General features: G+C 53.2%; 1 protein-coding gene across 3 annotated transcripts in view; it reads left to right on the forward strand.

Moving 5' to 3' along the window:
* The first annotated feature begins 2,705 nt into the window (after positions 1-2,705).
* Positions 2,706-22,364, forward strand: part of GTF2IRD1 (GTF2I repeat domain containing 1) — a 145,329-nt gene continuing 125,670 nt past the window's right edge. For 2 of the 3 annotated variants that reach the window (XM_026456665.2, XM_026456667.2), the window contains exon 1: positions 2,822-3,091. The gene's annotated coding sequence lies outside the window, so the exon portion shown is untranslated. Of the gene's footprint in view, positions 3,092-22,364 lie in introns of all 3 variants that reach the window. The other variant, XM_026456666.1, reaches the window with a different exon arrangement.

Below are 22,364 nucleotides of genomic sequence, written 5' to 3' on the forward strand. Positions count from 1 at the left end.
CAAAAATTAGCCAGGCGTGGTGGTGCGCACCTGTGATCCCAGCTACTTGGGAGGCTGAGGCAGGAGAATCGCTTAAAACCGTGAGGTGGAGGTTGCAGTGAGCCGAGATCGCGCCATTGCACTCCAGCTTGGGCGACAGGGTGAGGCTCCATCTCAGGAAAAAAAAAAAAAAAAAAAGGAAAAGAGAAAGAGGTGGGAGACGACCCGGGTCTCAGGTCAGGGGGCACGAAGGAGGGTGCCTTGATATGTCCCAGGCCTCCTTACGATAGGAGGGCGGCGTGGGATGGAGGGAGCATCGGTGACCTCACTCCTAACCCTGACACTGCCCAACACCCTCTGCGGGCACGAGGGCCCCTCTGTGCCCTGCCTTGTGCTGGGCCCTGCAGATGTGGCCTGCCCGGGAGGAGCTCTCGGTCTGATGGGCTTGTGGGTTTCCCAGAGGAGACCTGGTCAGCCAAAGTTAACCCTCACCAAATTCCTGGTGTGTGTCCAGGAGGGACCCCAGTGTAATTTGTCTGACAGGTTGTTCCTGCCGCTGCACAAGAAGAATTCACCATGGTATTGCAGCAGAGAAATAGTTTTATGTTTTTTAATTTTTTTAATTTTTGAGATAGAGTCTTACTCTGTCGTCCAGGCTGGAGTACAGTGGTGTGATCTTGGCTCACTGCAATCTCTGCCTTCTGGGTTCAAGTGATTCTTATGCCTCAGCCTCCTAAGTAGCTGGGATTACAGGTGCCTGCCACCACCCCCAGCTAATTTTTGTGTTCTTAGTAGAGACAGGGTTTCACCATGTTGGCCGGGCTGGTCTTGAATGCCTGACCTCAGGGGATCCACCCACCTCGGCCTCCCAAAGCGTTGGGATTAGAGGCGTGAGCCACTGCGTCTGGCCTAATTTTTGAAACAGAGTCTCACTCTGTCACCCAGGCTGGAGTGCTGTGGCTCAATCTCGGCTCACTGCAACCTCCACCTCCTAGGTTCCAGTGATTCTCATGCGTCAGCCTTCTAAGTAGCTGGAATTACAGTCATGCGCCACCACACCTGGCTAATTTTTGTATTTTTAGGGACTGGATTTCGCTGTGTTGGCCACGCTGGCCTTGAACTCCTGACCTCAAGCAATCCACCCACCCTGGCTTCCCAAAGTGCTGGGATTACAGGTATCAGTCACTGAGCCTAGCCAAGAGCGTCTTATTAATGCAGAGCTAGCCAAGCAGTAGGACTGGAGTTATTAATCAAATTAATCTCCACAAGAACTCAGAGGCTAGGGTTTTTATGGATAATTTGGTGGGCAAGGGCCCAGAGAATGGGTACTGCTGATTGGTTGGGGATGAAATCACAGGGGTGTGGCAAACGGTCCTTATGCACTGAGTCGGTCTCTGAGTGGGGGCCACAGGATGGGCTGAGTCATGAGTCACACAGGTCCAGGTGAGTCAGTCGGTTGCCAGAATGCGAAAGTCTGAAAAACATCTCCAAAGACCAATCTCAGTTTCCACAATAGAGATGCTATCTATAGGAGGAAGTGGGGAACTCAGAAATCTTGTGATCTCTGGCCACATGACTCCTGAGCAGTCAGATTATAAAAACGATGGGTAGGTTTTAGCAGCATGCAGGCCCCTCCTATAATCCTAATCTCATGGCCTTTAGTTAGTTTTACAAAGGCGGCTTTGGTCTTGAGTAAAGAGCAGGTTAGGTTTAAGGAGTAACTATTATCATCCTTGCTTCAAAGTTGAACTATAAACTAAATTCCTCCCCTGGTTAGCTTGGCCTATGCCCCGGAATGAGTGAGGACAGCCAGCCCCTGAAGCTGGAAGCAAGATGGAGTCAGCCACGCTAAACTTCTCTCACTGTCATAATCTTTGCAAAGGCAGTTTGGCCAGGAGGCTGTGGGGAGACTTTGTGGGTTTTGCCAGGACCTGGGAGATTCTCGATCTATGTTTGGCTGTCCTTCTAAGCCAGAAGCTCCCTGGGGTTGGGGCCTGCCTGGGGTGAGTCCCTCCCTCCCTGCCATGCCCAGCCTAGCCAAGGCCTAGTTCAGGGCTCAGGGCACCACGTGGGGGAAGGACTGTGTTCCTTGTGCTGAATTAGAGTTTATGGCTTTGGGGCCGGATGGGAGGCGTGCGCTCTGATTCAGTAGCAGCGCTGCTGTGGTGTGTGTGTCATTGGTGGGAGCGGGGCGGGGTGGGGGGAGATCGCGGGGGGGTGGGGGTACAGGGGTAAGAGCCTCTCAGAGGAAGGTCCCATCAGACAAGATGGGACCAAGAGTCCAGTTGGCTCTGCTGCGACTTTCGGCATGTCACTGCCTTCCTGCACATCTCACGGGCGGGAGGGGGACAAAGGCTGTAAGAGGTACCTGGCCCAAGCTTTAGGACTAGAACCCGGGCCAGGCGGGAGTGACCGGCCAGGACACTCAGGGCCTCCGCACTTTCCAGCTGGGTGACCTTGACTCTCCAGCCCCAGCCCCCTGCGCCCCGCTGCTCTCCCAGTGGTGGTGGGGGGCGGTGGGGGTAGGCGGGGGCGCGCCCAGGCTTTTCTAATCCGGGGCTGGGGGGGGACCGAGGGCGCCACCGCCCCTCCCCGCAGGTCCGGGGCCGAGGGGTGCGGCGCGCTCTCCCCACCGCGGTGCCCAGATCCCCGGGACGCAGGGGCGCGGGGTAGCAAGGGGGGGGGGACGCAGGGGCGCTGGGCGCGGGGCGGGCTAATCCCGTATGTAAATGGCAGCCAATGGAGGGTGGTGTTGCGCGGGGCTGGGATTAGGGCCGGGGCGAATGGCTGGCAATCTTACTGGGATTACAGAACAAAGAGCCTCCCCGCGCTCCCGCTCTCCGCTCCGCTCCCCGCGCCGCCCCGCCCTCCGCCGCAGCCCGCGCCGGGGGTGGGGGCCGCCGAGCGCCAGCCCCCCGGCCGGCCGATCCCCCCCCGCGCCCCCTCCCCGCGCCTCCCTCCCCGCCCTCGCCGCGCCGCCGTCCTCGCCTCCCTCTGCCTCTCCTTCCCCCATTCTCCCGGATTAATTAAGGAGGCAGCGGCAGGAGGCTGAGTCCTGGCCGCGGGCCGGGGCCGGGGCGCCGCTGGCAGGAGCGCTTGGGGATCCTCCAAGGTAGGAGAAACTTTTGCGGGGGGCGGGCGCCGAGGCCCTTCTCCCTTTCCCCCCCACCCCCGCCCCCGATCCCCTCCGCCTCCTCCGGGGGGGCCCCCGCCCCTCCCCCTCTCAAGGTGTTACAGGAGCTGGGGCCGGCTTTTTGGTGCCCGGGGAGGCACGTGACTGGGATTATAATTCGGGCCCGGGGGAGGGGAGGGACAGCCGCCCCCCACCTGCCCGGGAGGGGCCAGGAGCTGGGAGCTGTCACCCCCTCCCTCCTTGCCACCGGCCCTTCTGGAGGTGGGGGGCGTCCCGGGCCGGCGCCCGCAGGCTGCTGCAGTTGGCGAATGAGGTCAGTCGCGCTGCCCGCGGTGGCGGGCGCCGGGGTGGGAGCAGAGGGGGCTGGGAAGGCCGCGGTCCCCGCCTTTCACCCCCCTCCACCTTCTCCCGGGCTGGGCCAGCCCCTGGCCCGCGCCCCCAACTCCCAGGCGGAGTCCAGCCCAGCCAGGATTGCCCCAGCAGGGTGGTTCCTGTTGTGGACCCCCCTTCGCCGCCCCGGGGAGGGGGCTGGCCTATGTGGTGGTGGCCGCTGAACCCCGGGTGGAGGGGACTCAGAAGGTGGCAGTGGGGGGAGCACAAAGGGTTCAGAGGAGTAAGTTGGGGGTACTCGATCTGTGGGTGGTCTCTGAGTTCCTGCAGATGGGTGGAGAGGACAGAGGAGGGGCCACAGGGTGCTGAACACCCAACCGCCCCATCCTAAGTACCCTGGGCATGATGGGCTTGACACCTCTCCTGGGCTCCGCACCCCTGGCCAGCAGCCAGAGAGTGAGACCCTGCCCCTCCTGGCGTGGGCCCAGGGAAGGGGGACGCTGTGCCGCTGAGAGACAGTTCCACCCTCCTGGCAGTGCTGGAGGGGGATGGAGCTCTGGCATCTGGCCTAGTGACCCTGCCTCCCAGGACCAAGGTCCTGTGGTGGGAGTCTCCTGGGTCCCCATCCCAGCTGAAGCGAGGGCACTGGGACATAGGGGTCTCGCTGCAGGGCCCGTGGGGGAGTACTGGCTCTTGGATGGAGAATGTGCCAAGGGGTACCCTGGGGATGACCCTGGGCCTGGCGGGTGGGAGTGGAGGGCCACAGTTTTTGGAGGAGTGGGCATTTGCAGGGGTTTCTCTTAGAAGAGGAGAGGAGTGTCTAGAAGCTACCCTGGTCTGCTGCTGCTGTGGTCGGCCTCTGTGTGTCTGGCTGCCCCGTGGCCAGGACTGTTGACTCCTTGGCACTGGCCTGGGGCCTTGGGGCTTGGAAGGTGCCCCAAGCAGCTCATTTATTTCAGCAGTGTCATTCCAGAGGGGAAAGGCACCAGCATCGATTATTTATTCTAAGCAGGAGGAGGTGGCTGGAGGCTGGTGGCTGCTGGCAGGGAGGGGTTAGGTATAAGGTAGTTAGGTGGCCATCATGAGCCGCCCTATTTGGGGCCCAGGAGGGTGTGAGATAGACTCTGACCTCTTCTGAGCAGGCACCTGCGGACCAAGGGACAGGCTTGGCCCCAAGGTGACAGGGTATCGGAACCCCCATCCTGCCTCTGGGGTGTGGGAGGCTCAAGTCCACACCTCATTCTTCCACAGCCTGCTCTGAGGGTGACCTAGAAATCGGCAGTTCTGACTCAGAGGGTCCCACAGGACCCCACAGAGGAAACTAGGAAGGAAGGGTTGAAACTCTGCAGCCACTCAGAGCCTGCACTCTTAAAATGTTCGAGAACTTAGGACCGATGGTTGTAAAACTGGGTCTTGAAGACAGCTTTGTCGGGGACACGCTAAACCTACTTAAAAGGACTGTTCTCTCGATGCTGGGAGAAGGGTCATTTATTTGCAATATGCTAATCACAAATAATTTTTTTCTGTTCGTTGAAGGCAGCCTCCCGGGAGCCCGGCTAGCCTTCTGATGAGGTGGTAGTCGTCAGCGCTTGGTGTTTGGCAATAGTCTAAGTGGCAGCTGTAATCTAGGGGTCTTGGAGGTAGCTGTTTCTGCAGCCTGCTTGACTCCAGAGGCCAGGCCATCCACAGTTTGGTGACAGCTTGCTTGTTGGACCTGGGGTCTTGTGGATGGCGGGTGATGGCTTGGGACATTCACATCCTAAGCATGACCTTGGAACCAGAGACTGCAGCTCTCAGATGATTCTCATTCGGGGTCCAGTCTCTCTTTGACCACTCACTGCTTCCTCAGCCCATTCATGAGTTCTGTAGTCTGGCTGGACACAGTGGCTCACGCCTGTAATCCCAGCACTTTGGGAGGCTGAGGTGGGTGGATCACGAAGTCGGGAGTTTGAGACCAGCATGGCCAACATGGTGAAATCCCATCTCTATTAAAAATACAAAAAATTAGCTGGGCATGGTGGCAGGCACCTGTAATCCCAGCTGCTCGGGACCCCAAGACCCCACAACTGCACTCCAGCCTGGGCAACAGAGCAAGACTCCATCTCAAGGAAGGAAGGAAGCAAGGAAGGAAGGAAGGAAAAGAGTCCTGTAGTCTTGCCGTTTTCTTGAATGACCTGACTTCCTCCCACCCCTGGCCTCTGCACACACACTGTTCCTCTTCTCTCGAAGGTTCTTCTTGCTCTTTCCCCTGAGGAGGCTGGGGGGCTTCCTCTAATGGCCCTGCCTGGCTAAGGTAGGGGATCAGGATTGTCAAATTTGCCTCTTTTCCTCTCCTCCTTCAGGACTTGGCTTGGCTGTGGTGTCTTTGGGCTGAAGACTTCCTCATCCTCAGGGCTGGCTATGGTACCACCTGTGTATCCCCATGACATCCTTTCTCTTTTTTTGAGACAGAGTCTTGCTCTGTGCCCAGGCTGGAGTACAGTAGTGTGATCACAGCTCACTACAGCCTTAAACTCCTGAACTCAAGCCACCCTCCTGCCCCAGCCTCCCAAATAGCTGGGACCACAGACAAGCACCACCACACCTGGCTAATTTTTTATTGTTTGTAGAGATGGGGTCTTGCTATGTTGCCCAGGCTGGTTATGAACTCCTGGGCGTGAGCAGTCCTCCCACCTTGGCCTCTCAAAGTGCTGGGATGACAGGAGTGAACCACCACACCCAGCCAACATCCTTTCCTTCCTTTGTCTCAACATTGATCTCACTCAGATGTTTACATTTGTCTCCCCAGTTGCACTAGGGACAGGTAGGGATGGAGGCTTGCTCCTCGAATACTTGTTAAATGGCTGCATGTTTGAATGAATGAATGATTGAATGAATGAATGAATGAATGAAATCCTGCTCTTGAGCCTTGACCTAAATGGCTGAGCAGACTCTCTCCTATTTTTCTTAAATGCTCATGTCTGGGGCAAGTTCCCCACCCTGATAGGAGTCCCAGGGTCTCTCACTGAACTTCCTGGGGCCCCCTCTCTCCCCACAACCCCAGCCTGTGTCTTCTCCCAACCTTAACCTCACGGGCTTTGCTCCCCAATGTCATCCTCTCTGTATCTCTCAATTCTGTGACTCTCGCGGTTTATAAGTATCTCTCTCTCAGATGCGTGGCAGCCAGGGCCACAGCCAGGTTCTTTGGGACAAGCCAGGGGTGTACGCCCAGCTCCATGGGGCCTGCAGAAGCTTCAGGAGACATCCGTGGAACGAGACCAGCAGGACCAATTTACAAACAGAGGAGCAGAGCAGGACCCAGGGCTTGGGATCTATACTGAGTTAAATTTTATTTTATTTCTTTTTTAGAGGGAGTCTCGCTCTGTCGCCCAGGCTAGTGTGCAGTGGCGCCATCTCGGCTCACTGCAACCTCTGCCTCCCAGGTTCAAGCGATTCTCCTGCCTCAAGTAGCTGGGATTACAGGCATGCTTCACCACACCCAGCTAATTTTTGTAGTTTTAGTAGAGATGGGGTTTCATCATGTTGGCCAGGCTGGTCTAGAACTCTTGACCTCAAGTGATCTGCCCGCCTCTGCCCTGCAAAGTACTGGAATTGCAGGCATGAGCCACCGCGCCCGGCCCTGAGTTCAGTTTTGATTGAGGGGCTTCCAGGAGAATGTGGGGCCGCTAGGACAGGGACGCTTAGTGTGACTGGAAGGGAATTCCCCGAAGGAATTCATAGCAGAGGTGGAGTGGTGGGAAGGATGGTTTTCTGTTGGAGAAGGGGACGCATGAACCTGGCCAGAAGACAGTGTGTTATGACAGGTGATTGCTGGTGAGGGGGTAACAGACTCCAAGGTGTAGGTGTTGGGGGCTCCAGGTGGGGCAGGAGGGGCCTGGCCTCTCGGAATCCCCTCAGCCTCATCTCATAGGAACCTGCTTTCTGCCCAGGCTCCATACTCCGGAAGGGAGGCGGGACCCTGTCACTTTCTTGGCCTACTTTGGAAGTTTTCAGCCAGGTATCTCCAGGTGTGGCAGAGGGGCTTTGGCCTGTAGGGCGTCTTGTAATGTGGGTTTTGGAGGCAGAAAGCTTTTCAGCAAAGCCCCCTGGTCCATCACTACCTTTTTTTTTTTTTTTTTTTTTTTTTTTTTTGAGATGGAGTCTTGCTCTGTTGCCCAGGCTGGAGTGCAGTGGCACGATCCCGGCTCACTGCAACTTCCACCTCTTGGGTTCAAGTGATTCTCGTGCCTCAGTCTCCCGAGTAGCTGGAATTACAAATATGCACCACCACACCCGGCTAATTTTTGTATTTTTAGTAGAGACAGGGTTTCACCGTGTTGGCCAGGCTGGTCTTGAACTCCTTACCTCAAGTGATGGGCCCTCCTTGGCCTCCCAAAGTGCTGGGATTACAGGCGTGAGCCCCCAGGCCCGGCCTCATTCATTACTTCTTCACCCACCCTATTTTGGTAGCTCTCTCTCCCTTCATCCTGCAGAACTGATCCATTCTTGGTCCCATTCCCTTCTCTCTGGGCCAATCTGTACCTAGGTTTGTGGCTTCATGAGTATGGAGGGTTGTGCAGAATGGGGCCAGGGCTGTAGGAACCTGGGTTCCTGCCCTGAAATTTGCCCATTTAAGATAAGTTAGGGCCGGGCACCGTGGCTCATTCCTGTAATCCCAGCACTTTGGGAGGCTGAGGCGGGTGGATCACCTGAGGTCAGGAGTTTGAGACTAGCCTGGCCAACATGGTGAAACCCCATCTCTACTAAAAATACAAAAATTAGCCAGGCGTAGTGGCAGGCGCCTGTAATACCAACTGCTCAGGAGGCTGAGGCAGGAGAATTGCTTGAACCTAAGAGGTGAAGGTTGCAGTGAGCCAAGATTGTACCACTGCACTCCAGCCTGGGTGACAAGAGCGAAACTCTGTCTCAAAAAAAAAAAGATAAGATAGGTGTCCTGAATAAGATAGGTGAAATGGGTGAGGATGTACTTTATCTTACACAATCTTAGGGAGTGTCTCAGGCGGTGAACAGAACTCTCATTTCAAACACCCTTCCCTCTGGCCCCTGAGCTGGGGCCTGGCTGACCCAGAGCTATTTGTGTGCCCACCTGTCGCTCTCCTTCAGGACCACCTGCTTTGGGTTGCCAGATTTAGCAAATAAAAATAAGGATGCCCAGCTAAAATTGGATTTCAGACAAGCAAGGACTAATGCAATATTTGGGATGAACTTCTAGCTAAAAGTTACCCGTTGTTGATCTGTAGTTCAGACTGAACTGGAGGTCTTGCATTTTATCTGCCAACCCTACTACTGCTGCCTCTGGGGTGGTGAGATGGATGGAGGCTGGGGAAGGGCCAGAGGTGTGTGTGGCTGACTCTGGAGTTGGGGTCAGGGCTCAATGGAGGCCCCGGGGATGATCTGGAGCGAGTTTGAATCCAGTGGAGCTGATTCACTGAATCATGGCCTTTTTTTTTTTTTTTTTTAATTTGTATTGAAATGAGGTCTCACTCTGTCACCCAGGCTGGAATGCAGTGGCGCAATCTCGGCTCACTGCAGCTTCTCCCTCCGGCTCAAGCGATCCTTCTGGCTCAGTCTCCCGAGTAACTGGGACCACAGGCACACACCACCATGCCTGGCTAATTTTTCGTATTTTTGGTGGAGACAGGATTTCGCCATGTTGCCCAGTTCCAGAGTTCAAGTGATCCCAAAGTGCTTTAATTACAGAAGTGAGCCACTGTACCTGGCCAGCACGGTCCATTTTCATTTTTATTTTATTCTATTTTTTAAGACAGTGTCTCACTCTGTTTCCCAGGCTGGAGTGCAGTGGCGTGATCCTACCTTACTGCGACCTCCAACTCCTGGGCTCAGTGTGATCCTCCCACCTCAGCCTCTGCAGGTGTGCACCACCACACCTAGCTAATTTAAAGAATATATATATTTTTTGTTTTAGAGATGGGGTCTTGCTGCATTGCCCAGGCTGGTCTCAAGCTCCTGGCCTCAAGCAATCCTCCCATCTCAGCTTCCCAAAGTGCTAGGATTATAGGCAGTGTCCTTCTAACGTCTTTGGTCGGGCCTTCTCCAGCCTGCGACTGGAGGGTCTAGATCTCCTTCTGGCCTGGGTAGTACGGAGGGTGTAGTCTAGGTGGCCTGAGGGGTGCCCAGGGATCCCCAGGTTGGGAAGTCCTTATCTTCAGGGATTTCTGGCCAATGTGGTCCATACGGTATATTTAGAGATGCTGGGAGGAGGGGGTGGGAAATTGCTGGAAACACCCTATTAGACACCGAGTAAGATTTTCAGGTAGGATTGGCAAGGCCTGAGTGCTGGGAAAGTATCTGCAATGCCTCCCTTTCAAGGCTGGGAGACCCCACCGGTGGGGGCGGTTGTGGACTTGAGGGACTGACCTCACAGCATAGAGGCTGCTGGGAATTCTTGCACCTTTGCCATGCTGCCACCCGAGGCAGGTTCCCAGCACCTGTGCTGCAGCCTCTGGAGTGGGGGGCATGGGGGGGAAGTAAGGGGCCAGGGTCATGGGGTCCATGTCCACCTTCCACCCGCCTGGGCAGTTTGCTTGGATGTAAAAGGGAGATGGGGCTCCCCAACCTGCCTGGGTCCCAGGGTGGTGCTGTAGTCTGAGGGACTTGGCATGGCCCCATGGGGATGCTACAGTGTGGGTGTGTGGGCCCCCTGGGGGCAGGTCTGTGGTGGAAACAGGGCAGGAGGGCCTGGTTTGAGGGCTGGGGGTCCTGGGTGCTTGAAGATGCAGAAGAGGCTGCATGGTTGGGGAGGCAGGTGAGTGGGGAGCAGCTTGGCCCTTTCCCCTCCTGTTCCCCGTGGCAGAGGGGAGAGCCTCCAGGCTGCCTGCCTCTTAGATGGTTGGCCGAGGATAGGCCTCTTTGCTGGCTGGGGTCTAGCAGGGTCTCAAGGTGCATTTTCTGGCTCCTGGCAGAACCACCATTAAAGCAAGTCTGTATCTTTTCGTCCATCTGTCTGTTGTTCCACCAGCCAATGAGAACCTTGCATAGGTGTCAGGCCTGAGAGGGTCTCATTAGGTCCTGGTCCCTAGCCCCCGACTGGCACATGAGAAGGGCCCACTTTATATTTTATTTTATTTATTTGTTTGAGATGGAGTCTCATTCTGTCACCAGGCTAGAATGCAGTGGTGTGATCTCAGCCCGCTGCAACCTCTGCCTCCCAGGTTCAAGCAATTCTCTTGCCTCAGTCTCCTGAGTAGCTGGGATTGTGGGTGCATGCCACCTCACCCAGCTAATTTTTGTATTTTTAGTAAAGATGGGGTTTTGCCATCTTAACCAGGCTGGTTTCGAACTCCTGATCTCAAGTGATCCACCCACCTCGGCCTCCCAAAGTGCTGGGATTACAGGCGTGAACCACCATGTCCAAGCCCCACTTTATATTTTATTATAAATATTGTTGAGGAGTGAGGGCTATGCTATACCAGGAACTTGCCTGGCTCACACCCTCATGTCGTCCAACTCCCATCAAGACATAGAACAGCACTTTGGGAGGCTGAGGCGAGGGGATGGATTGAGGCCAGGAGTTTGAGACTAGCCTAAACAACATAGCGAACCCCCCCGTCTCTACAAGAAGTACAAAAATTAGCCAGGCGAGGTGGCTCATGCCTGTAGCCCTAGCTACTCAGGAGGCTGAGGTGGGAGGATCGCTTGAGGCCAGAAGTTTGAGACCAGCCTGGGCAACATAGCAAGACCCTGTCTCTTAAAAAAAACAACAACAACAATTAACTGGGTGTGGTGATGTGTGCCTGTAGTACCAGCTACTTGGGAGGCTAAGGCAGGAGGATTGCTTGACCCAAGGAGTTAGAACAGTCCTGTAACCCCTAAAAGTTTTTGAAGCCTGTTTGTTTATCCTTGTCTCTTGTCCCAACCCAGCAACCACTGATCTGTCTTCTGTATGTGGTTTTCCATTTGTAGAATGTCACATAAATGGAATCCTATAGTCCACAACCTCTGAATCTGGCTTCATGCAGCACAATGCATTTATGTGCATTGCTGGGTGCATGGGTAGCTGGTCCCTTCTGGTTCCTGAGTAGTATTCCATAGTGTGGATATGCCACATACCTCTAGCCACTCTCCTTTCTAGGGAAATCTAGCAAACTGGCTTGGCCGGCCCTGCATCAGCCCGGGACCCCCCAGAAGAAGGTGGTTCCTCTTTCTCATTTTCACAAAGGCACCATCTGGCTGGCAGGGGGCCTGTGGCCTGCACCCCATCATTCCCCCCCTCCCCCTACACATCGAGAGCTGACCCCAAGCCGGGGGAGCTGCTCATCTCCGTCCTCAGAGCTGGAATTTCATCTTCTGTTTCTGGTGACTCATACTGTGAGCCCCGCGATGAAATTACACCTGCCTGCCGCTGCCCTGGGGCCTCTGGCCCCATGTGATCCTCCCGCCGCCATCCAGGTGGGCTGTGGAGTAATTGAGGCTACGGGGCCAGGACAGCTGGAGGTGGAGGGTGGTGCCAGGGAGGGGAATTGTCTGTGCCCTGGGGTATCTTGCCCATGATCTTATGTACCCCCACCCTCTGGGAGTCTGGGGGTTCCTGGTGGTGAGTCTCTGGTCTTCACTCCTGCAGCTGTTTTGCTTGGGGTAGAAATTCTGTGTTTGCATGAAATAAGAGTAGGACTTCTGGGGGTAGGGAAGGAGGGTGGCGAAGCCGCTGTTACAGGCAGGAGCATGAGTTAGGATCAAACGGAACACGGCTGGCTGAGTGATGTCACATCTCTGGGCTTTGGTTTGTTCATCTTTTCTTATTATTATTTTGAGACAGGGTCTCGTTCTGTCACCCAGGCTGGAGTGCAGTGGCGCAATCATAGCTTGCTGCAGTCTCGAACTCCTAGGCTCAAGTGATTTGCCCACCTCAGCCTCCTAAGTAGCTGGGTTTGCAGGCACGTGCCACTGCACCTAGCTGATTTTTTTTTTTTTTTTTTTTTTTTTTTTTTTTGAGATGGAGTCTTGCTCTGTCGCCCAGGCTGGAGTGCAGTGGCCGGATCTCAGCTCACTGCAAGCTCCGCCTCCCGGGTTTACGCCATTCTCCTGCCTCAGCCTCCTGAGTAGCTGGGACTACAGGCGCCCGCCACCTCGCCTGGCTAGTTTTTTGTGTTTTTTAGTAGAGACGGGGTTTCACCATGTTAGCCAGGATGGTCTCGATCTCCTGACCTCGTGATCTGCCCGTCTCGGCCTCCCAAAGTGCTGGGATTACAGGCTTGAGCCACCGCGCCCAGCCCCAGCTGATTTTTTTATTTTGTAGAAATGGGGATCTTGCCATGTCACCCAGGCTGGTCTCGAACTCCGGTGTTCAAGTGATCCTCCCACCTCAGCTTCCCGAATGCTGGGATTAGAGAGGTGAGCCACTGCGCCTGGCCTGTTTATCTTTAAATGGGAGAACAGAACACTAGGTTTGCAGGGCTGTGAGACTCAGCTGAGGGTACTGTGAGCGTGTGGATTACCACAGAGCCCTGGAGAGCCCCTGGGGCCACCAAGGAGCAGGAGGTGGGGACATGTGAGGCTCAAACCTCCTGTGCCCCTTTGGGCCAGAGTAGGACCACTTTTTTTTTTTTTTTTTTTTTGAGACAGAGTCTCACTCTGTCGCCCAGGCTGGAGTGCAGTGGCACCATCTCGTCTGACTGCAACCTCCGCCTCCTGGGTTCAAGTGATTCTCCTGCCTCACCTTCTCCAGTAGCTGGGATCACAGATGCGTGCCACCACACCCGACTAATGTTTGTATTTTTAGTAGAGGTGGAGTTTCACCATGTTGTCCAGGCTGTTCTCAAACCCCTGACCTCAAATGATCCACCCACCTTGGCCTCCCAGAGTGCTGGGATGACAGGTGTGAGCCACCGCACCCTGCCGTAGGACCACTTTTACTGGAGTTACCTGTTAGAGCTCTAAATACAGTTCTGGTCGCTAAATGTTTAGAACCCATTGGTACCTGAGGTTGGCCCTGTGTGAACAGTGGCTGTTCTGGTGAACCCCTATGTGGCCAGCGCCTAGATTATGGTGGTTCATGGACTCCAGCTTGTCACTTGCCTGAGGCTGAGCCTCAGTTGGACCTTCTAGAAAATGGAACCACAGCAAGTACCTCCCCAGGGTTGCCAGGTGGGCGTGAATGAAACAGGGGACCCCAGCAAGAGTTTGTCAGTTTCCCATTGGCAAATCCATGAGTTTCCCAGGGCTCTCAGCTTCCTAAGGAGACGGAGGTTCCTGGGTGATCACATGTCTTGCGTGGGTGTCTTGAGAGATTTGGGTTTTTTTTTTTACTGTGTTGTTTTTGTTGTTGTTACTTGTTTGTTTTTGAGACAGAGTCTCCCTCTGTCACCCAGGCTGGAGTGTAGTGGTGTGATCACGGCTCACTGCAGCCCCCTGCCTCCTGGGTTCAGGCAATTCTTCTGCCTCAGCCTTCCGAATAGCTGGGATTATAGGCACCTGCCGCCATGCCCGGCTAATTGTTATGTTTTTAGTAGAGACGGGGTTTCGCCATTGTTGGCCAGGCTGGTCTCGAACTCCTGACCTCGAGTGATCTACCCGCCTCGGCCTCCCAAAGTGCTGGGATTACAGACGTGAGCACGAGCCACTGTGCCCAGCTGGTTTTTACTTTGTTATTTAATTTGCTATTTGTGAAATCATTGTAGCCCCTCTCAGAGGAAGGTTGCCCCAAAAGCACCTTCCCCCGTACCCAACCCTTGCCTCCCACCCCTACCGAGTCCCCGGAAGTCCTCAAAGGCTGGACCCTGGGGCCAGCACTCGGTGGGAAGCCTGGAAAGAGGTTAGCCCTATGCAGGAAGGAAGGCCCTTGGGTGCTCCTGGGTGGCTCCCTGCAGCAGACAAGACCCCCCGCCCACCCACCTGGCTCCAGGGTGGTCCTGGCAGCTCCAAGGGGTCTTATGACTCTCTCAGTCTGGTGTCTCTCTCATGTTTATCCAGGAGCTGGTTTTTCAGGCATGGCTGCTTCTTGCAGTGAGGCCAGGTGGGGAGAGGCAGGGCTTTGGAGAAAGAGGTGGTTACCCCTGCTCCCAGTGCACACCCTGGCTCCCAGCTGTGGGTGCAGCCCTCTGGGCAGGTGGGCAAACCACATCCTCCCTCTTTGATCCTGGTCCACCCACCCACCTGCCCCGGGCTAGCAGCTCCCTGAGATATTCTCTTCTCAGCATATCCAAAGGAGAGGGCCGGGGCTCCCTCACTTCACAGCAGGGTGCAGTGGAACCATCAGGGTCTTTGAAGCTAGACACGCCTAGGTTCAAATCCCAGCCTGACTGCTGAGCTGCTGTGTGACCACAGGCAAGTGACTGTACCTCTCTGAGCCTCATCTGAACAAACAAGGATAGTTTTCTTATATAGTATTGCCAGGTTCTTGGGAAAATTGGTGTATTCAGTTGCGGGGAGCTAGCTACCATCTCAGTGAATAACACTTTTTCAGCTTGTCCCGTGATGACCCCAGAAGCTGGCCCCATGGGAGCCCCACTTCCCCAGACAGTGAACCTTGGACCCCTTCATTCCAAGATCTGTTCTTATCTTTTGCCTGTCTGAGACACACCCCTCTGTCCCTGGGGTGTGGGGTGTGGGGTGTGGCATGCCTCAATTTATTTATTTATTTTTTAAGACAGAGCCTTGCTCTGTCTCCCAGGCTGGAGTGCAGTGGCAGGATCTCGGCTCACTGCAACCTCCACCTTCTGGATTCAAGTGAGTCTCCTGCCTCAGCCTCCCGAGTAACTGGGATCACAGGCGCCTGCCACCACGCCTGGCTAATTTTTTGTGTTTTTAGTAGAGACATGGTTTCACCATGTTGCCCAGGCTGGTCTTGAACTCCTGACCTCAAGTGATCCACCTGCCTTGGCCTCCCGAGGTGCTGGGATTACAGGCGTGAGCTACCGCACCTGGCCAGCATGCCTCGGTTTCTGCTTCTGCAAACTGGGAAAACCTCAAAAGGTAGAACTGGTTGGTTCTACCCTCGGCCTGCTGACCCCTTAGCCCCTCAAGGTCACAGTCAGCCATCCCACTTGTTAGAGGCCAGGCCCTGTTCTGGGGTGGGGGATACCTGTGGCTGCTTAGGGGATGGGAGACAATGCCAATCCTAGGTATTGTTGATGGCAACCTGCAGGAGAAGTGACTTTCTGCACAGCCCTGGAGGACGGAGATTTGGACAGAAGTATGGGGCCAGAGACAGGACGTGACGGTGGGGCTGCTGCATTGACTCCAGGTGAAGATCTGTATCTGATGGCCTCACTCCCAGGCAGCTCAGGGGTTCCCAAGGCTCCTGGAAAAGCTGCAGACTGGGCATGGCCAGGCCCTGCCTATGTCTGTCTGTGCCAGCCACGATGAGCCTCATCGTTTCTAAAACGTACTGTGCTCTGTCTCGCTTCCTGGAACACTGCTGCCTCTCCCCTGAAGTGTGTGTAATGCTCCCTGGCTGTGTCCCTGGGCTGATTTCTCGTTGCAGGTCTCAGCTGGGATGTCACTTCTCTCTGCAGAGCTTCCCTGACCTCATCTCCCCCTCCAGGTCACATTAGGTGCCTCTTGCCTGTGTCCCCAGCCACAGCCCGCATCACAAACAAGATTCTAATTGCCCTTGTGCTTGTCTGTCACCTTCACAGACAGAGTGTGACTTCCAGTGGGTCAGGGCCCCATCATTGTGTTGTTCTCCACATCCCTGCCCTTCTTAGCACCCTGCTTGGTGCAGAGTGGGCATCCTGCGCAACCTTGTCAAGTGAATTAGAAGCAAGCTCGGGGTGGGAGCCCATGAAGGGTGGGGGCCTCCTCCACCCCCTTTTGTTTTTTTTTGGAGACAGGGTCTCACTCCATTGCTCAGGCTGGAGTGCAGTGGCATGATCTCGGCTCACTGTAACCTCTGCCTCCTGGGTTAAAGCAGTTCGGCCTTAGCCTTCCCAGTAGCTGGGACTACATGCACCTGCCAACACACCCGGCTAGTTTTTGTATTTTTAGTAGACATGGGGTTTCACCATGTTGGCCAGACTGGTCTCGAACTCCTGACCTCAAGTGATCCGCCCGCCTCAGCCTCCCAAAATGTTAGGATTACAGGGGTGAGCCCCCGTGCCCGGCCCCCCTCCATCCTTCAATCCCAGTTCTCGTTGGCGCTCCTCTACCCACACCAGGAGTTGCTTCTACCAGCCTGGCTGTGGCGTTCAGAGGCAATCTGGAGGCCAGTGGCGATGACAGTGGGGGCACCTTGTCTCTCTGAGCCGGGTGCAGCCCAAGTTGGGGCGTTTCCCTCCAGGAAAGGCAGGTGATGTGTACAGACAGTGCCAGTGTGAAGTGCCAGAACAGTTAATCCTCTGGACTATTTATTTATTTATTTATTTATTTTGTTTCGTTGTTGAGACGGAGTCTTGCTCTGTCGCCCAGGCTGGAGTGCAGTAGCGTGATCTCAACTCACTGCAACCTCCGCCTCCCAGGTTCGAGCGATTTGCCTGCCACAGCCTCCTGAGTAGCTGGGATTACAGGCATGCACTACCACACCTAGCTAATTTTTGTATTTTATTTTGTATTTAATTTTTAATTTTTATGTTTTGAGTCAGAGTCTCACTCTGTCACCCAGGCTGGAGCGCAGTGGTGTGATCTCGGCTCACTGCAACCTCCAACTCCTGGTTTCAAGCCATTCTCCTGCCTCAGCCTCCTGTGTAGCTGGGATTACAGGCGCCCGCCACGGCTCCCGGCTAATTTTTGTATTTTTAGTAGAGACGGGGTTTCACCACATTGGACCAGACTGGTCTCGAACTCTTGGCCTCGGGTGATCCGCCTCTGGGCTATTTAGAGACATATCATTGTCTGCACGCAGGGGTGTGTATATGCATGTGTATGTGACATTCCTGAGGCCACCCAGCAGGTGACGAGGCCTGATTACTTGACATTCTGCTTTATCCTGACTATCAGCCTGGAGCTTTACTCCCCAGTGTACAGAGCTCCCCGTGTCCTGGTTAGTGGCAAAGAGGGGACCGTCCCCAGTCATTTAGGACTGAATTTGGCTACAGGTAATAAAACACCCAACTGTAAATATAGCAAATATCTATAAGCCAGGTCAGGTGCGGCGGCTCAGGCATGTAATTTTAGCACTTCAGGAGGCTGAGATGGGCAGATTGCTTGAGCTTAGGAGTTCGAGACCAGCCTGGGCAACATAGTGAGACCCTGTCTCTACAAAACATAAAAATAATTAAAAAAATAAATAAAAAAAATTAAAAAATGGCTAGGCGCGGTGGTTCATGACTGTAATCCCGGCACTTTGGGAGGCCGAGATGGGTGGATCACGAGGTCAGGAGTTCAAGACCAGCCTGGCCAACATGGTGAAACCCCATCTCTACTAAAAATACAAAAATTAGCCAGGTGTGGTGATGTGTGCCTGTAATCCCAGCTACTCGGGAGGCTGAGACAGGACAATTGCTTGAACCCAGGAGGCGGAGGTTGCAGTGAGCCGAGACTGTGCCACTGTGCTCCAGCCTGGCGACAGAGCGGCGAGACTCTGTCTCCAAAAAAAAAAAAAACCAAAACAAAAAACGTGTGTGTGCGTGTGTGTGTGTGTGTGTGTGTGTATATATATATATATATATATAGAGCCTGGCAGACTTTAGATATTAAACCTGACAGTTAAACAAAGAGGAGTGTATTTATTCCTCATAAGAAAATATGGAAGGTATTTGGAGGATGGGACGGGTACCTGTGAGTAGGTATTTGGAGGCTGGGGTAGGAGTGTGTGGTGATGCTTTTCGGGGCTCAGTGATGTCTCCAGGGACTTGATTCTGTTCTCTACCATGTTGGATTTTTTTTTTGTAAGTTTATTTTAAAACTATTCCTTTAAAGTGTATAATTCAGTGTTTTTTAAAAAATATATTCACAGAGTTGTGCAGTCTAATTTCAGAGCGTTTTTATCATCCTAAGAATCTCCACCCATTAAGCAATCAGCTCTCATTCCCTCCTCCCCCATCCCCTGGCAACCACTAATTTACTTTCCATCTCTGTAGATTTGCCTATTCTGGGCGTTTCTTGTAGATGGAATCATGTAATATGTGGTCTTTTGAGTCTGGCCTTTTCTCAGTGAGTATAGTGTGTTCAAGGTTCATCCACGTTGTAGTGTGAGTCAATATGCCTTTCTTTATATGGCCAAATAATATTTCATTTAATGGATATACCATATTTTGTTTATCTGTTCATCAGTTATAGACATTTGGGGTGTTTCTACTTTTTTTTTTTTTTTTTTTTTTGAGACAGGGTCTTGCTCTGTCACCCAGCAGGCTGGAGTGCTTTGGTGGGATCGTGGCTCCCTGCAGCCTCAAACTCCTGGGTTCAGGGGATCCTCCTGCCTCAGCCTCCCAAGTAGCTGGGACTGCAGGTGCCAAGCCAGTACACCTAATTTTTAAATTTTTTTTTTGGTAGAGACAGGGCATATGTATTAGCAAGGCCCTGTCTCTACCAAAAAAATATAAAAATTATCGTATTCTTATTCTTTATTATGATATCATTACAACATAAAATTCACCATTTCATTTATTCCGTTTATTTTTTTTTTTTTGAGACGGAGTCTCGCTCTGTCGCCCAGGCTGGAGTGCGGAGCACAGTGGCGCGATCTTGGCTCACTGCAAGCTCCGCCTCCAAGGTTCATGCCATTCTCCTGCCTCAGCCTCCCAAGTAGCTGGGACTACAGGCATGTGCCACCATGCCTGGCTAATTTTTTTTTGTATTTTTAGTAGAGACAGGGTTTCACTGTGTTAGCCAGGATGGTCTCGATATCCTGACCTCGTGATCCACCTGTCTTGGCCTCCCAAAGTGCTGGGATTACAGGCGTGAGCCACTGTGCCCGGCCTATTTATTTAGTTTTCTTAGAGATAGGGTCCTGCTCTGTTGGCCAGGCTGTAGTGCAGTGGTGCTGTCATGGCTCACTGCAACCTCCATTTCCCAGGCTCCAGCTATCCTGCCTCATCCTCCTGAGTAGCTGGGACTACAGGTTTGTGCCACCATGCCTGGCTAATTTTTGTATCCCTTGTAGAGATGGGGTTTTGCTGCATGGCCCAGGCTGGTCTTGAACTCCTGGGCTCAAGCAATCCACCCACCTCAGCCTCTCAAAGTGCTGAGATATATAAGCATAAGCCACCACATGCGGCCACATTCACCATTTTAAAATAACGCTATGCAGTATTTTTAGTATCTTCATTAAGTTGTGCGACCATTGCCACCATCTAATTCCGATCATTTTCATCACTGAAAAGAAGCCTGTTACCTCATTAGCGGTCTCTCTATTCCCAGCACCCCCGACTGCAGCCCCTGGTAATTGCTAATGGTTGTCTCTGTGGGTTTTTGACGGCTCCTTTATAAAGTTAAGCCTTCATCTACCATATGACTAGGTATTTACCCATGAGAAATGAAATCTCAGGTTCACATAAAAACTTAAAGAGGAATACGTATAGTGGCTTTATTCATAATTGTCCCAAACAGGAAACAATTCAGATATCCAACTGCCCAGTGAATAAACAAACTGGAACATCTGTACTGTGGAATACCAGTCAGCAGTGAAAAAGGATGAATGATGGATACCACACCACCACAGGGAAACCTCACAAGCATTGTGCTAAGGGAAGGAAGCAGACTGGAAAGGCCACTTCCAACCTGGTTCTGTTCAAATGTGGGGTTTTTGTTTGTTTGTTTGTTTTGAGATGGAGCCTTGCTCTGTTGCCCAGGCTGGAGTGCAGTGGCACGATCTCGGCTAACTGCAACCTCCGCCTTCCTGGTTCAAGCAATTCTTTTTTTTTTTTTTTTTTTGAGACAGAGTCTCGCTGTGTCGCCCAGGCTGGAGTGCAGTGGCGCGATCTTGGCTGACTGCAAGCTCCGCCTCCCGGGTTCCCGCCATTCTCCCGCCTCAGCCTCCGAGCTAGTTTTTTGTATTTTTAGTAGAGACGGGGTTTCACCGTGTTAGCCAGGAGGGTCTCGATCTCCTGACCTCGTGATCCACCCGCCTTGGCCTCCCAAAGTGCTGGGATTACAGGCTTGAGCCACTGCGCCCGGCGGTTCAAACAATTTTCTGCTTCAGCCTCCTGAGTAGCTGGAACTACAGGCACACGCCACCACACCTGGCTAATTTTTTTGTATTTTTAGTAAAGACGGGTTTTTGCTATGCTGGCCAGCCTGGTCTCGAACTCCTGACCTCAGGTGATCCACCCTCCTTGGCCTCCCAAAGTGCTGGGATTACAGGCATGAGCCACTGCGCCTGGCCTCTGGTTCTATTCATACGATGTTCTGGAAAATGCAAGATTAGGGATAGGGTTTGCCTGGGAGTGGGAGACTTTTTTGAGGAGATGGAACTGAAATGTGTTTTGATTACCGTGCCAGTTACCTGACTGCGTGCATTTGTGAAAACTCATAGAAATATGGCCAGATGGGGTGGCTCATGCCTGCAATCCCAGCACTTTGGAAGACTGAAGCAGGAGGATTGCTTGAGGTCAGGAATCTGAGACCAGCTTACACAGCAAAAAAAAAAAAAAAAAAAAAAAAAAAAAGCCAGATGTGGTAGCACACAACTGTAGTTCCAGCTACTCGGGGGACTGAGCCGGGAGAACTGCTTGAGGCCGGGAGTTCAAGTCTGCGGTGAGCTATAATTGTGCCACTGCACTCTAGCCTGGGTGACAGAGTGAGACCCCATCTCTACAAAAAAAAATTTAAAAAATTAGCCAGGCACGGTGGCTTGCGCTTCTATTCCCATTCCAGCCACTCAGGAGGCTGAGGTGGGAGGGTGGTTTGAGTCCAGGAGTTTGAGACCAGACTATGTTGCCTGGGTTACATAGCAAGACCCCTGTCTCTATCTTTTTGAAATATTAAAAAAAAAAAAAAAAGGCTGGGTGCAGTGGCTGACATCTGTAATCCCAACACTTCGGGAGGCCAAGGCAGGCAGATCATGAGGTCAGGATATTGAGACCATCCTGGCCAATGTGGTGAAACCCCATCTCTACTAAAATTACAAAAATTAGCCAGGCGTGGTGACAGGTGCCTGTAGTCCCAGCTGCTCAGGAGGCTGAGGCAGGAGAATTGCTTGAACCCGGGAGGCGGAGGCTGCAGTGAGTCGAGATTGCGCCATTGCACTCCAGCCTGGGTGACAGAGTGAGACTCCGTCTCAACAAAAAACAAACAAATGAAACAGAAAACTCATAGAACTGTATGTCTGAAAGAATGACTTTTATTGCATGTATATTACACCCCAGGTAAAGAGGGGCCTGGACTGAAACTGGCCTTTCCCGAGTAACTCCTTTTGGAGTTCACCATCTCATTTGTTCTAGTTAGTGCCACCATCCCTTCTACGGATAGTGAGTTTCGATCTGTCACGTTGGCCAGCCTGACTTGTGCCTAGGGCCGGGACCAGGGGCTCCAGTGGGGCCTCCCTCTTTCCCCTTCCCTGGGAGTCCTAACCCCTCCTCGTTTCCTGAGCCTCTTGGATGGAGGGAGCCATAGAATGTTAGAACTGGAAGGAACCTCAGAATATACTGGCCTCTTCTTTTTCAGATGGGGAAACTGAGACTCAGGGCTGGGAAGACACTTGACTAAGGTTCTAGAGTTATGAGGATCAAGATCTAAAACCACATCTGGCCGGGCACAGTGGCTAACGCCTATAATCCCAGCACTTTGGGAGGCTGAGGCAGGAGGATCACTTGAGGTCGGGAGTTCAAGAGCAGCCTGGGCAACATGGTGAAACCCCTTCTCTATTAAAGATACAAAAAAAAATTTAGCCAGGCATGGTGGCAGGTGCAGCTACTTGTGAGGCTGAGACATGAGAACTGCTTGAACCCGGGAGGCGGAGATTGCCGGGAGGCGGAGATTGCAGTGAGTCAAGATCGCACCACTGCCCTCCAGCCTGGGCAATAAGAGCGAAACTCCGTCTCAATAAATAAATAAATAAATAAATAAATAAATAAATAAATAAATAAAT

The sequence above is a fragment of the Piliocolobus tephrosceles genome, chromosome 8 (assembly GCF_002776525.5).
Source record: "Piliocolobus tephrosceles isolate RC106 chromosome 8, ASM277652v3, whole genome shotgun sequence".
Classification (NCBI taxonomy): Eukaryota; Metazoa; Chordata; class Mammalia; order Primates; family Cercopithecidae; genus Piliocolobus; species Piliocolobus tephrosceles.